Genomic DNA, 13,791 nt, shown 5'->3' with positions numbered 1-13,791 from the left:
CAAAGGGCCCACTTTGCTTGTGGGTAGTGGGGGAAGTGAATGAAAGCCAGCAGAGAGCTGAGCAAGTGTCATTGTTCCCTCTCAGACCATTTCCCCACAGACAGCACCACAATGCAACAACTTGGGTTGCCCTGCCCTGGTGAATACCTAAGGCTTCGCCCCTTACTATGTAACAGGTGAGCCAAGACAAAAAAAAAATGGCCCAAATGAAAGAACAGATCATAGCTTCAAAAATAGAACTAAGCAATGAAGAGATAGCCAACGTATCAGATGAAGAGTTCAAAACACTGGTAATCAGGATGCTCAAAGAAGTGGTTGAGTACAGACACAAAATAGAGGAAGAAGTGAAGGCTATGCAAAGTAAAATAAAGGAAAACATACAGGGAGCCAACAGTGACAGGAAGGAAACTGGGACTCAAATTAACAGTTTAGACCAGAAGGATAAACATTCGACAGGAACAAAATGAAGAAACAAGAATTCAAAAAAATGAGGAGAGGCTTAGGAACCTCTGGGACAACTTTAAATGTTGCAACATCCAAATCATAGGGGTGCCAGAAGGAGAAGAGGAAGAGCAAGAAATTGAAAACTTATTTGAAAACATAGTGAAGAAGATCTGGCAAAGGAAATAGACTTCCAGGATGTCCAGGAAGCTCAGAGAGTCCCCAAAAAAGTTGAACCCAAGGAAGTACACACCAAGGCATATCATAATTACATTACCCAAAATTAAAGATAAGGAGAGCATCTTAAAAGAAGCAAGAAAAAAGGAGACAGTCACCTACAAAGGAGTTCCCATTAGATTATCAGCAGATTTCTCAAAAGAAACTTTGCAGGCAAGAAGGGGCTGGCAAGAAGTATTCAAAGTTATGAAAGGCAGGGACCTACATCCAAGATTACTCTATCTATCAAAGCTATCATTTAGAATGGAAGGGCAGATAAAGTGCATCATCACCAAGCTCTTATTACATGAAATGTTAATGGGGCTTATCTAAGAAAAAGAAGAAGATCAAAAACTATCAGCAGTAAAATGGCAACAAACCCACGAATATCAATAACTGAACCTAAAACAAAAATGAACTAAGCAAACAACTGGAACAGGAGCAGAATCACAGAAATGGAGATCACAAGGAGGGTTATCAGTGGGAAGGGGGAGGGAGGGAAAGGTACAGGGAATAAGAAGCATAAATAGTAGGTACAAAATAGACAAGGGGTGGTTAAGAATAGTATGGGAAATGGAGAATCCAAAGAACCTATGTGCATGACCCGTGGATGTGAATAGGGAGGAGGATTGCTGGAGGGAAGAGGGGCTGCAGCGTAGAGGGGAATAAAGGGGAGAAAAAAATGGAACAACTATAATAGCATAATCAGAAAACATATTAAAAAATATAAGTGGATGACAAATTCCCCTTAAAGCTTATATACAAAATTTATATTCTTTCTTTCACACAATGGTAACTGGAATTCTTGGTAAATTTATAGAACTATATTATTAAAATCTTATTAATTCACTACAATGGTCACCTAGTTTATCTCAAACTGTGGTCTTCAGACTATCTGAGCATGCAAGTTCTAAAACACAGATTCAGGACCTCACCTTGGACACTGTGGTTGAGTAGGTCGGGAGTGGACCCAGGAATGTTTTGTTTTTTGTTTTTCAATGTAACAAGCAAATAGTACTCTTACAAACAATTTCTTTATATATATAGTTTTTTTTTCAGCTTTACCGAGGTACAATTGACAAGTAAAATTGTAATATATTTAAAGTGTATAATGTAATTTGATATAATTACACATACATGAGTTAATTACATCCTTCACTTCAGATATTTACCTCTTTATTTTTTGGTGAGAACACAAGTTTTATTCTCTCATCAAATTTCAATTATACAAAACTGTATTATTAGCCATAGTGACCATGTGATACACTACATTCTCAGACCTTAATCATCTTATAACTGAAAGTTTATACCCTTTTATACCTCTCTCCACTTCCCCCACTCCTCAGCCCCTGTCAACTACCATTTTATTCTATTTTTATGGATTTGACTTTTTTTTTTAGCTTGCACATATAATTGATACCAGGCTGTATTTGTCTTTCTCTTTCTGGGTTATTTCACTTAGCATAATGCCCTCCAGGTTCATTGTTGGGGAGCTTCATCAGCAAAGCTCTCCCGGCCACCACAGATGAGAATAAGTCTACAAAGACATGATCTGCTTGGGGAGAAAAGGCTGACCAGTCTCTCAGAGGAGAAAGGCCTTGTGCTTCTTTCTCAATGGGCTTTTATTGAATTTAGTTTGCACAGGAATACAGGGTATATATGTAAAGCTCATCAATCATTGTCAGGCAGTAATGATCAAGGAATAGATAACATTCAAAGAACTATAAGGGCTTATTCTGAGTCAGGGTCAGATAGATAGAGTGATGTCAAAGAGCCATAAAACTTTAGGAAACAAACTCATTTTATGCTTGGACCCTTAACATTTAAAATGAGGGCATTCTTAGCAAAGCAGGTTTCACAGGATTTTATGCATTCTTTCTGAGGCCTGATCGCACTGCCCCCCTGCTGTACCTCTGCCAGGAGCTGCCTGTTCCAGCACAGGGATGCAACCCACTTTGGCATTGTTTCAGGCCTGAATCAGGTGGGGGATTCAAGCAGCCAAGAGATTAGGAGACTTTTTGCAGATAGAATGAGGACTGAGGCTATGACAAAGCCAAGGGGTGAGGGTCTTTTGTCCCTCCTCCAAAATCCCGTAAGTCTTTCCCTGATGGCCCATTTGAGATGTACCTGTCTTAGGTGGTCCCTCCCTTGAGGAATCTTACCCATCATTGACTATCCAGCCATCCTCCAGGGGCCAAGCAGGGTGAAGTAAAGGGGCAGAGGCTGTGCCCCTGCTGGAAGGAATAGCTTTGTCTCCTTAGTGACTTATGGTCCCAAGGTCTTTTTACTCAGCCTTAGCCATGGGGGGTTACAGCTTCTGAAACCAGGCAGGGTGGTTCCCAACATCTCCCCCTTTTTTTGTTTATGAACACAATTGTAGTTGTTAAGCCTGTGAAACTTACTATTTGCTGTTCCCAAAACAACCTCCATATACAGCATAAAACACAAAGGAGGCACCCAAGGGCTGCCATGACCCAAACTTGTAAATTTAGTTTATTAAACCAGTTCTCAGGGTTCAGCCATTGCAGATTATTGTGAAGGATCTGGAACACCTTCTGTTCAGTAAGGCATTTGATGCCATTGAGCTGCTGGTGGAACCCGAGCTGGAGCTGATCAATCTGTCCTCTCAGACTGGCAGAGAATGCACCCTACAGGTGATGACAAATATCTGCCCAGGAATGCTGACTGGAATTCCACCTTAATGGAGTAACACAGAGTTTAGAGAAACCAGGATCACAGGTAAGTTGTGTTAAGGCAAGAGAATCTTGTCGCCCTCTGAGCCAGGCAACAGCGGATGCTATAGCAGAAAAATGGGTGAGAATTTCTTGATCAATTTGGGTCTGTTGAATGATTTCTAGAGTAGTGCTGGTAAGAAGTGTATCAACTGCATGAGCGTTCTGAATGGATTCAGTAAGGGCTATAGCTGCAGTAGTTGTGGCTCCAACCACTACGACAGCAGAAACAATGCAGGCAATAAGCGTGCCTATAACACGGCAGGCCCTGACACGGGCAAGGGCCTTATTGAGAGCACCTAATCCTCTCAAATCAGCCCATTCCAGAGTAAGGTTAACAGGAAGCCAGCCTGAGCCTGTAGGCAAATGACAAATATGGTGGTAAGATTTAATTTAGTAACATTCACACGGGTTAAGCAACTGGTATATATAGTACTGGGGGTAGTAGTGAAAGTATAAACAGTAGAAGTCTCATTATACATAAATTGAGATGTACCAGGGACAGCAACAAAAAGATAAGGATGAGGAGTACATACAGCAACCCAGGTATGTTTAATGTTCCAAATGTTAATGTAAGCAAAGGCATTATCTCTCCTTCAAATGAGTTGAAATTGTCCCATCTGGCGGTCAACAAAAGGGAGCCCCATTTTCCAAGTAGAAGTATGCCATGGGCTAGTATGATTAATATTTTTTATTCTGAGAATAGGGGCTCCTGTGCTATGCCAACTAAGTTTACTATACATTTGGAGGGGCATTAAGGCTACTATTGCCAAGCCTACTATGGCATACACCTTCCATTCTGCACCCCAGTTTCCTCTCTTTTTTCTTCTAGGAGTTTTAGAGTTTCAGATCTTAAGTTCAAGTTTATTTGTTTTTTAAATCCATTTTGAGTTGATTTTTGTGTATGGTGTAAGACAGGGATCTAATTTTATTTTTGTGCATATGAAATCCAATTTTCCCAGCACAACTTACAACCCATTCTAAGACAATTTGCCTTCTACTCTTTGGTTATACGCACCTGAAGTGACTTCACTTTCCTGGCTGCAATTGGTTGAACCAGGGGTAGACACCTAATTTGGACTGAGCTCATTTGATGTTTTTGTTTCAGAAGATGAACCAAAATACAGAGATGGAGGCTGTTCATATCATGTAGAGGAACTCTTGGCTATGGGAGCATTAAAGGAAACATGACACCATGGCAAATGAAAGCCTCAGGTGAGAGCTGAGTGAACCTCAAAAGCCATGGAAAGATCAGAAATGGATGGTCTAGAGGAGAAGAAACAAATGGACATACCAGAGAAACAGAGATGAGAAATCATCTGATTGATCTCAGAAAAAGTAGCTGTCGAATGACTTTCCATTTCCAACGTAATAGGACTCTATCTTCTGAAATTAGATTCCCTGGTATCCCTGGAATCCCTTTAATAAATACCCTTCCACCTACACTCCTAGAGCAGAGTTGGGGCAGTTCCTGTTTCCATCAGCAGAGACCCTAATCAAGACAATAGTGTACTTATTAGCCACAGTGTTGAGAATAGTTAAGGAAGGAAGTACATCTTGTGGAATGTGCTAAAGAATACAGGGCTTCCTGTGGGAGTAGTGTTGAAGCTCAGCCTGGTGTGCATCAAAGAAGCAGGAGGTTGAGGCATGGGACAGGGCATGAAGCTAGCGTGATGAGGACCCCAAACAGGAAGATTCCCTACTTACAAAGTATAAAGTGAAGGACATTCAAATTATTGTGATTTCAGTCACATAGAAAAGGGGTACATACAGCTTCACAGTCCTACTTGTGTAAGTTGTATCTTTAACATGTTATGTGGTCATGTATATTCAAGGTATGGTGATGAAAGAGTAATCACCTGGCTCTTTGTGAGACTCTGTGCAGAGCCTGCGCTTTTTGCTGTGACAATCAGTACAAGTACACCACCGTATGTTGGATTGAGATCAGATCTAAAAGCTTTTCTTTAGGTTTTTCTACCTACTGTTCCAAATATTAGTAAGAACTAAGAAACCTAGGATGGAAGTGATATATCAGCCAAAGCACCAACTACTAGTTGTTTTTAAAAACATTTTTAAAAGAGGTCTATTGCTTCTTGGCCTTTTGGCTAAGATCAAGTATAGTATCTGTTTTTATTAGTTTAAAAGAGATCTAGACCATATTGGTGTGTGACAGAGTTTGCTAACTGTCCTCTCAATAACCTTTATCTTCCGTACTAACAACAGTTTAAGCTGGATCCAAATTTAGCATAGTAAGTGGAATATAAGCCAAAGTGATGTATACAACTCATGGGTCAGGTGCTTCCTTCACTCTTTTCCATTCAAGTGGGTTGGAATCAGGATATGAGCCATTTTCAGGCACGAAAATGAAGCCAACTCCCTAAGGAAGGGAAAGCAAGACAGAGGAGTGGGATTCTCTACAGAGCCATTGCTTTGATATTTCTGTATTTTTTAGTCTGTTGTTTCAACAACCTAGCCAATACCCTAAATAAGACTATAATTATGCAGACCTTTTAGATAATTCTCTCCACAAATATTGAAACCCGACACAAATTTAGGAGAAGAGCACAGAACATGTTTAGAGAGATGATAGGTATGCCTCTGCACAGGGCACCTACACCAGGGGCAATGAACAGGTCTGGGAGGTGAGCTAGATCCACTAATATCTTAATAGGATCTTAGAATAAAGGAGAGCATTTAAGTATGTGTAAGAAAGTGGGGACTCTAAATATTCCTTAGAATACCTGGGAAAGTGTGAAAAGAGGTATAATTTTAAAATCAATGTTGGGGGGAAGAAGAAGAATAAAAGCACAAAATAGTTGACAAGAGACAGTTTCCCAATGATGATGGTGTTTTGTTTTTTCCCTTGGGGAAGAAATAGTCTGGGGAAAGGGTCTCCAAAAATGTAAACCCTAGTAAAACCTAAAGGCCAAGATCCTACTTATTTAAAAAGCAGTAGGAAGCATTTGCTCTACTTAGGTCAGAAAAGTTCCCTATCAGACCACTGGAAAACGGTAGATTAGCCTGTGAGTTTTGGGGCATTTGTTCCCTTTCCATCTGGTTTAGTCCAATCCTGGAGAACACTAAGCACAAACTCAATCCGACATTGTAATAGATTTAAAAAATATCCTCTGAATTAAGAGCTCTATGACTTCATGAGTAATTTTATCCCAGATGTATACAGAAATTTCTAATTTTGTTACATAAAATATTTGTATAGTTATTCCCAATTTTTTCTTAAAATTATGATCACTACGTATTTCCCAATAGACATACTTGTCTTTGTAATATTATTTTATGGTTTTGTTATCAGTTTGATATTTTAATTCAGCCCAAGGCCTTGTACACAGTTGATGCTCAAGAAATATTTGGATATTTACTGAGTCAGAAAGAATCTCACATAACCCCAGCTTTTACTAGTAAATGTGGCTTGTAGCCCTGCCCCCCGTTCAAGCTGCTATAGAAGGTGATGATACGCAGTAAGACAAACTTTACGAAATTTTTAAATGTAAAATATTGGCTGAATACAAAGAAGGTCCTCTGCACAAAAATTCTTTTGAAAAACTTTCTTAATGTTGGTTTTTATTCCAATTTAACTCCTAACATTAGGAATAACTTTAGTATTATGATAAAAGACCCTGGCTTTGGTGGCATAAAAACTACATTTTGTCTTGGCTCTGTTTAATGTATATCAAATTTATAAAAGTCAATATATACTACTTGACATTATCATTTTTATAAATTCAGTTTGAATTCAGTGACAAATAAGAACTTAGTGAACTACTTAGCTTTTAAATGGTTTTAGAAACTAAAGCAGTAATATATATTTTAAAGGCAAAGGTAAATAGCAAGATATTATATATAAATATAAAAGTAATATTATTAGTAACATAGACAGCCTTGTCTGTCATATGGATATGGCAGATATATGGCAGATATGGACCATATTTTTTTTCATATGGATAAGATACAGTGTCTATGACCTTAGTAGTAACCCGCTACAGAAAGGAATATGGTCCATAGAGAGTGGGGCAAAAGAAGGTTTTACAGTTGTTCATACAAAAAATAATACAGTAATTATAATAAATGATAATACAAGAATAAACTCTTTCACATACTCACAACTGTAACCCTACTTTTGCCCCACGCTGTATATTGTAATATATTTGGGAATTGCTGCCAAAGGAAGTCCGTTCTATTTATCAATTCTCTGGGAGAAAATAACTGACTTGGTGTTCAAATCAGCCTTTTAATATTTGTTACCTATTTACATATATATGGTAGGTTTTTGATAGTGGTCAGGAGGGCAAGGTTGAGTGGACCTGTAAAAACTGACCAGTGGCCCTCTCTGAGAGGCACAACAGAGGATGTCGGATCTTGTGGGCGGAAGGGAAGCTCCCATAGAATACTGCAGTTTCTTTAGCGTAAAGGTCGATTCCTTTCACCATGTTTCTCCAGCATTAATTTTCCTCCTTATCCAACCTTATCCTCAAAGCATTCATAAGACATTGTGGACTCAGGAATGCAAATGATCTTACACTTTAGAATTAACTTTAGGGTCTTAGAATAAAGGAGATTGAAGTCACATAGGAAAGTCATATATGAAATCCATAATACTTTAGAATTATGGATTTCAAGGTTTGTTTGTTTTTTTCTTTAAAATGCAAGTGATTAGGCCCTGGCCAGGTAGCTCAGCTGGTTAGAACATTTTCTTGTTATGCCACAGTTGCAGGTTCAATCCCCAGTCAGGGCACATACAAAAATCAACCAATGAATGCATAAGTGGAACAACAAATCAGTGTTTCTCTCTGTCTTCCTTTTATTCTCTCTAAAACCAATAAATAAAATTTAAAAATAAAATAAAATGCAAGTTGTTATAAGTATAAATAAGACTTCTGTCAAAATTAGCGGACCATTTTCTACATGAATTGACCCAGAGTATTTTTTTATGGTTAGATCTTTGGGTCTTAGTTTCTGCTATCACACAGTTCAAGTGAGTAACATATTAAGAATAGCTTCCTGAAATATGCAAAGAAACATAATACCTTTGGAATGGATTACGTAGAGAATTTCTAAGAATACCCCATTGACAATCTTTCAAGGTAAATTAGGAAAACTATTTTTCCAAGATGGTTTAGTTTTAATTTTATTAAAGACAGAAAGATACACTATGAAAATCTCCTCTTTATCATTGACATAATATTTGTGCTGTTAGAAAATAAAAGAAACTGCCCTGGCTGGTATGACTCAATGGACTGAGTGTGGCCCTGTGAATGGAAAGGTTGCCCTTTTGATGACCAATCAGGGTACATGTCTGGGCTGAGGGCCAGGTCTCCAGCAGAGGGCATGGGAGAGGCAAACCATAGATGTATCTCTCCCACATTGATGTTTCTCTTCCTCTCTTTCTCCCTCCTTTTCCCTCTCTCTAAAGTAAAGAAATAAAATCTTTTAAAAATTATTTTAAAAGAAACTAATTTTAGCAAAACCTTTATTTATGCCTTCTTGTTATTAATGGAGCCCTCTATGGCACTGAAGATGAAAAACACACATTAACTGTGTTTGCAGGATGATCTGTATAGCAATGAAGGAAGGGGAATAGAGAGAGAAAGCAACACATAGCAGCACTGATACATTAAATACTCCTTTTTAAAAAAACTGCATTTCTTTTGAATGGTATTGGATGTCTTCTTTGCTCACCCACTAAATCTGTTCATCTAATAGAACTCACCAAACCATCTAGTGGTGTTATATATCCCATGGGTGCTTTGAAACTCACAAATTATATCTTAAGAGGGCAAGTTGAAGATGAACTATATCCATAGAACTAGCTCCCCAGCTCTTACTTTGTTTTATGATTTACCATCAGTTCTCAGCCACTTTTGTTTTCTTTTCTTTCTTTCTTTTTTTTTTTTTTTTGCTGTGAGTCCAGGTCTCATTCCCTTTCCAGCTTGTTGCACCTTTTGGTCTCATGGTTTTCTGAGTTTTGCTTCCTGTTTTCCCACAGTAGGGTATATCCATAGACTTACTATCCAGATCCCTTTTGAGGGTCCCACAACACACTCCGGCCTACCCCTAATCTGTGTCCTGTCTTCAATAGGGAACTAGACAGGAGAGAACCAAAAGAAGAGGCTGGAACCATTGCGACTTTAAATTTTGAGGGCCCAAGAAAAGTGTTAAAGATTTCCTGCTCAATGTTAGCTACAAAGAGAAATATTTCCACTAGCAAGGTTGAAACAGCTTTTATTTTATGTGCTGTCTACAAAGAAATGATGCTTAAACAATATTTCTACCTTTGAAATCATGAAGACCAGCTAGCCTACCAACTGGGTTCTTTTTCCCACCTACATTTTTGTCTTCCTAATTTCACATTTCACTCTGGTAGGAGGCATGGCTAAAAATAAGCCTTAAGCCATGGCTGGTGTGGCTCAGTGGATTGAGTGCCAGCCTGTGAACCAAAAGGTTGACAGCTTGAATCCTAGTCTGGGCATATACCTAGGTTGCCAGGCAAGTCCCCAGGTGGGGGACATGCACGAGGCAACTGATCGCTATGTATCTCTCGCTCATTGATGTTTCCTCCCTCTCTCTCTCCCTCCCTTCCCCTCTCTCTAAAAATAAATAAATAAAAATTTTAAAAAGATGCCTTGAAATAAGGCATCAAAGTGAGAGAAAAAAATGAAAAGCTCCAAATATGAGGACAATAATAGAGAAAAACATTTTTTAAATAAAAGTCATCATTTTGAAACATGTCAAAGGATATTTACCAAAAATGTGTGGACTTAAAAGGAAAATACTGAAAGTAGAAAATATAATGTTAATAAAAACCAGATTTGTTATTTGTCAAAACAGGACTGAAGATCAAGCATAACAGATAAACATTCCAAGATACTTTCTGTAAAGGAATTAAAATATTTTATGGAGATAACCCCACCAATATCAGATATTCAAGGTCATGTTTCTCAAAACCACTGGTTAATTTTTATAAGTCCAATAAATTGCTTAGTATGGCACTCAAGGCTTTTGCAATCTGACCCTCAAATTGTCACTATTGTATAAGATAGTTTGATGGTTTATTTTGTGTGTTATCTTGGCTAGGCCATGGTGCTCGAATATTTGGTCAATAATTACTTTGGAAATGTCTGTGAAGGTTTTTTTTTTTAAAGTGAGATTTAACATTTAAATTGGTGGTTATTTAATAAAGTCCATTATACTTCATAATGTGGGCGGGCCTCATCCATTCAGATGACTACCTTATTATAACAAAGACTGACTTCCCCTGAGCAGGAAGGAATTCTGTCGGCCACTGCATCTGCGCTCCCTTTGTCTTCCCTTTGTCTTCCAGTCTGTCATCCTGCTCTGAAGACTGTGGATTTACCAAGCCTCCATAATCATGTGAGCCAGTTCCTCATAGTAAATGTCCACTCTCCAAGTAGATGTAGGTATGGATAATAGATACACATGCATCCTGTCAATTGTATTTCTCTGGACAACCCTGCCTAATACAGGTAGGGATAATATCATAGGTTCTATAATCAGAAATACGGCCTAAGGACCTGGATCTGCCCTTTACTGTGTATGTTGGAAAAGTTACTTTCTCTCTCTAAACCTTGGTTTCCTTATCTTTAAAATGGCTGTAACAATTCTGCAGTCATGCCAGGTTGCATGCCATCTAATCTAGTATTTCTATTTCTTTGTTTCTGTTATTCCCTTGCTGGTCATAAATTTGTTCCTTTCTACCTAAACTTTACTTTTCCTTTCAGACCTGTGGTGGCTTTAAAAATATGTCCACAAGTTTGTTGATAATCACCCTTTCAAGTTAAATTGCCCTCCCTTCAATATAAGCTAGACTTAGTGAATTGCTTGTAATGAATAGAATATGGCAAATGTGAGAGTACAGTATTTCTCATTCTCTCTCTCTTTCATCACTCGTTATGAGGGAGCCAGCTGCCTGGTCACAAGCAGCTCTATGGAGAGTCCCAGCAGCAAGGAACTGAAGCCTCCTGTCTGCGACCACAGACTGAACCTGGAAGCAGATTCTTCAACCCTCATGACTTCAGCTCCAGCCAACAACTTCATTGTAACCTCAGGAGAGAGCTGAATAAGAACAACCTCGCTGAGGTACAGTTCTTGAGCCTCAGAAATTGCGAGATACTAAATATTTATTCTTTCAGTTTAAGTTTTGAGGCAATTTGTTGCACAGCAAATAATTAGTGCCACATTCATTTCAAGTCTATAAAACACTTCCCTCACCAAGACACAGAATGTCTCCTTTCTTGGTTTCCCCATAGCATTCTGCATATAACTATGATAAAACTTTTCACATTGTATTAACAATGTTTTTATAATGTGCTTGTCTTCCTTGCAAGGCTGCGAGTTGCTTGAAGGTGGTTCATCATTCTGTATTAAGTGAAAACACAAAAACAAAAAAAACCCCTCAAAACCTTAAGCTTGGCACATAAAGAACTCTTACAATAGTTTAGGTAACAATTAGTGTTTCCTATGTGTTATATATTGTCCTAAGCTTTTTTGGTAAATATCCTATTTAATTCTCATGAAAACCCAGCAGATACATTATTACCATTTTACAGATGATGAAACTGAGGTCGAGTTATAGAGAAGCTGTTTAATTGGATGATGATCTCACAGCTAGTGAACGTTGCTGAATTAAAGAAAGAGTAAAAGAATGTTTCCTATAAATGGGACCATACACGACTCACCTTAGAATCTCTTACTCTGCATAGCCCAGTATGCAATCAGGACTTAATATTCATTAAATAACTGATAAAAGCAGCTGAGTTATGTGAGAAAGAAGTCTTGGAAATCTTGGTTGTAGATAATTTAAATTGATTCCCAAAACATAATTCTTTTCCTTTACTGAGGAAAAAAAAGGTTATAGTAAACATATGTTGTGAAGAGACTAAAAATACACTTTGGAAGATGTTTACATTTCTCTCCACACCTTCTCCATAAATGCTTCACAAGAATCAGTGTTGGTAGTTTGACTACATAAGATGTATAAAAAAAGATTTTTTTTTTGTTCTGAACTTAACTAAATGTGGTGGCTCAAGATGTAAAACAGTTTGCGAAAATGAGCAAATGGTATTCTTTTTAATGGTGTACTTTTCTTCCAACAATGCCCAAGAAATATTTCTACTGAAGCCTTTAGGTTTACACATTTCAAACAAGTGGTGGCTGTTTGACTTCTGGGCCTCCCTTAAATAAAACTCGTGGCCCATGATCCTTCCTGGTGAGGTCTTTCTAAACAAGCACCTAAATATGAGAAGCCTAGAGCCAGATTATAGTCAGAGTTGGCCAGAGTCTGGAAAGCAGTTTGAGACTTCCTATTTCATAATTTTTGACTTGTTTTCTCTGACAAGTTCCTCCCCACTTAATAGTAGGTAGGAGATCTTTATATCATTTGGTGAATGGGGACTCCTTTTCTCTTGATATCTATTTGTGAGATTTATTCTTCTTACATCCTGTCTCTGCAGAGATTAATGAACACAAATATTTTGAAAGCTTAAGAAGGATCATTAAGTGTTGGCAGATGCTAAAGATAAGTGGTTATAAAGATAATAAACCACTTCTGTTGTTCCTGTAGGCCTTATTATTCTCCTACAAGACAGTACCTTCATAAATTGTCTACTAGAAACATTACCCTAAAAATTTCATTTAGAGACAATGAGACTAGAAGTTTCTGTTATTAAAGATTAAATAGCCTGGTCTTCTATACTCGCAAAAATGTAAGCAGTGTACTACTAATAATTTTTTTTGAAAGATTAAGGCTAGCAAAACACTTTGTGCTCATCAAATTTGATTCCCTTCAGTTGTCCTAGACTCCTGAAGGGGTGTCATTTTCCATAGTTTTGCGTTTTGGAACAGAGCCTTTATTGTGACAGCATACTGTTTCTCCCGTGCTTCCTTATTCTACCACTCTGCAGTTGAAGCAAGGCATGTTTACACTTCAAGATTCAATATTTCAGTCATGAAATAAAACACATCTAAGAAAATTTTAATAACTCATTTTCAAGCAAAAATGAACTCTCTGGCAACATAAATATAAACAGCTTGATAAAAATTTGTGTGTTCTTTTGGAATATTTGTTCTAAGATGAAATAACCATAGGCTGAGTATTTTTGATCATAGACTTTTTTTAAGATTTTATTTATTTTTAGAGAGAGGGTAAGGGAGGGAGAGAGGGAGGGAAATGTTGAGGTGCTAGAGATACATCAATCTGTCGCCCCTTGCAAGCCCCCAACCGGGGACATGGTCTTCACACTATGCAAAAAGCCTAACTGGGAATCAAACTGGTGACCTTTTGGTTTGCAGGCCAGCACTCAATCCATGGAACCACAGTAGCCAGGGCCTGTTCAAAGATTAAATGCAAGCAGAAATACCCACAGTAAAG

The 13,791-nt window shown here is 38.0% G+C and overlaps 1 long non-coding RNA gene and 1 pseudogene across 1 annotated transcript; both read left to right on the top strand.

Moving 5' to 3' along the window:
- Positions 1–3,154: 3,154 nt before the first annotated feature.
- On the top strand, positions 3,155–13,503 carry LOC118499849. Its single transcript, XR_004902400.1, has 3 exons — positions 3,155–3,396; positions 4,498–4,604; positions 10,726–13,503. It is a non-coding gene; the product is annotated as an uncharacterized LOC118499849 (long non-coding RNA).
- On the top strand, positions 5,475–5,653 carry LOC114493490 (annotated as a pseudogene).
- Positions 13,504–13,791: the final 288 nt, after the last annotated feature.

The sequence above is a fragment of the Phyllostomus discolor genome, chromosome 1, assembly GCF_004126475.2.
Source record: "Phyllostomus discolor isolate MPI-MPIP mPhyDis1 chromosome 1, mPhyDis1.pri.v3, whole genome shotgun sequence".
In the NCBI taxonomy this organism is placed as follows: domain Eukaryota; kingdom Metazoa; phylum Chordata; class Mammalia; order Chiroptera; family Phyllostomidae; genus Phyllostomus; species Phyllostomus discolor.
This window is presented reverse-complemented; position numbering and strand designations above follow the sequence as displayed.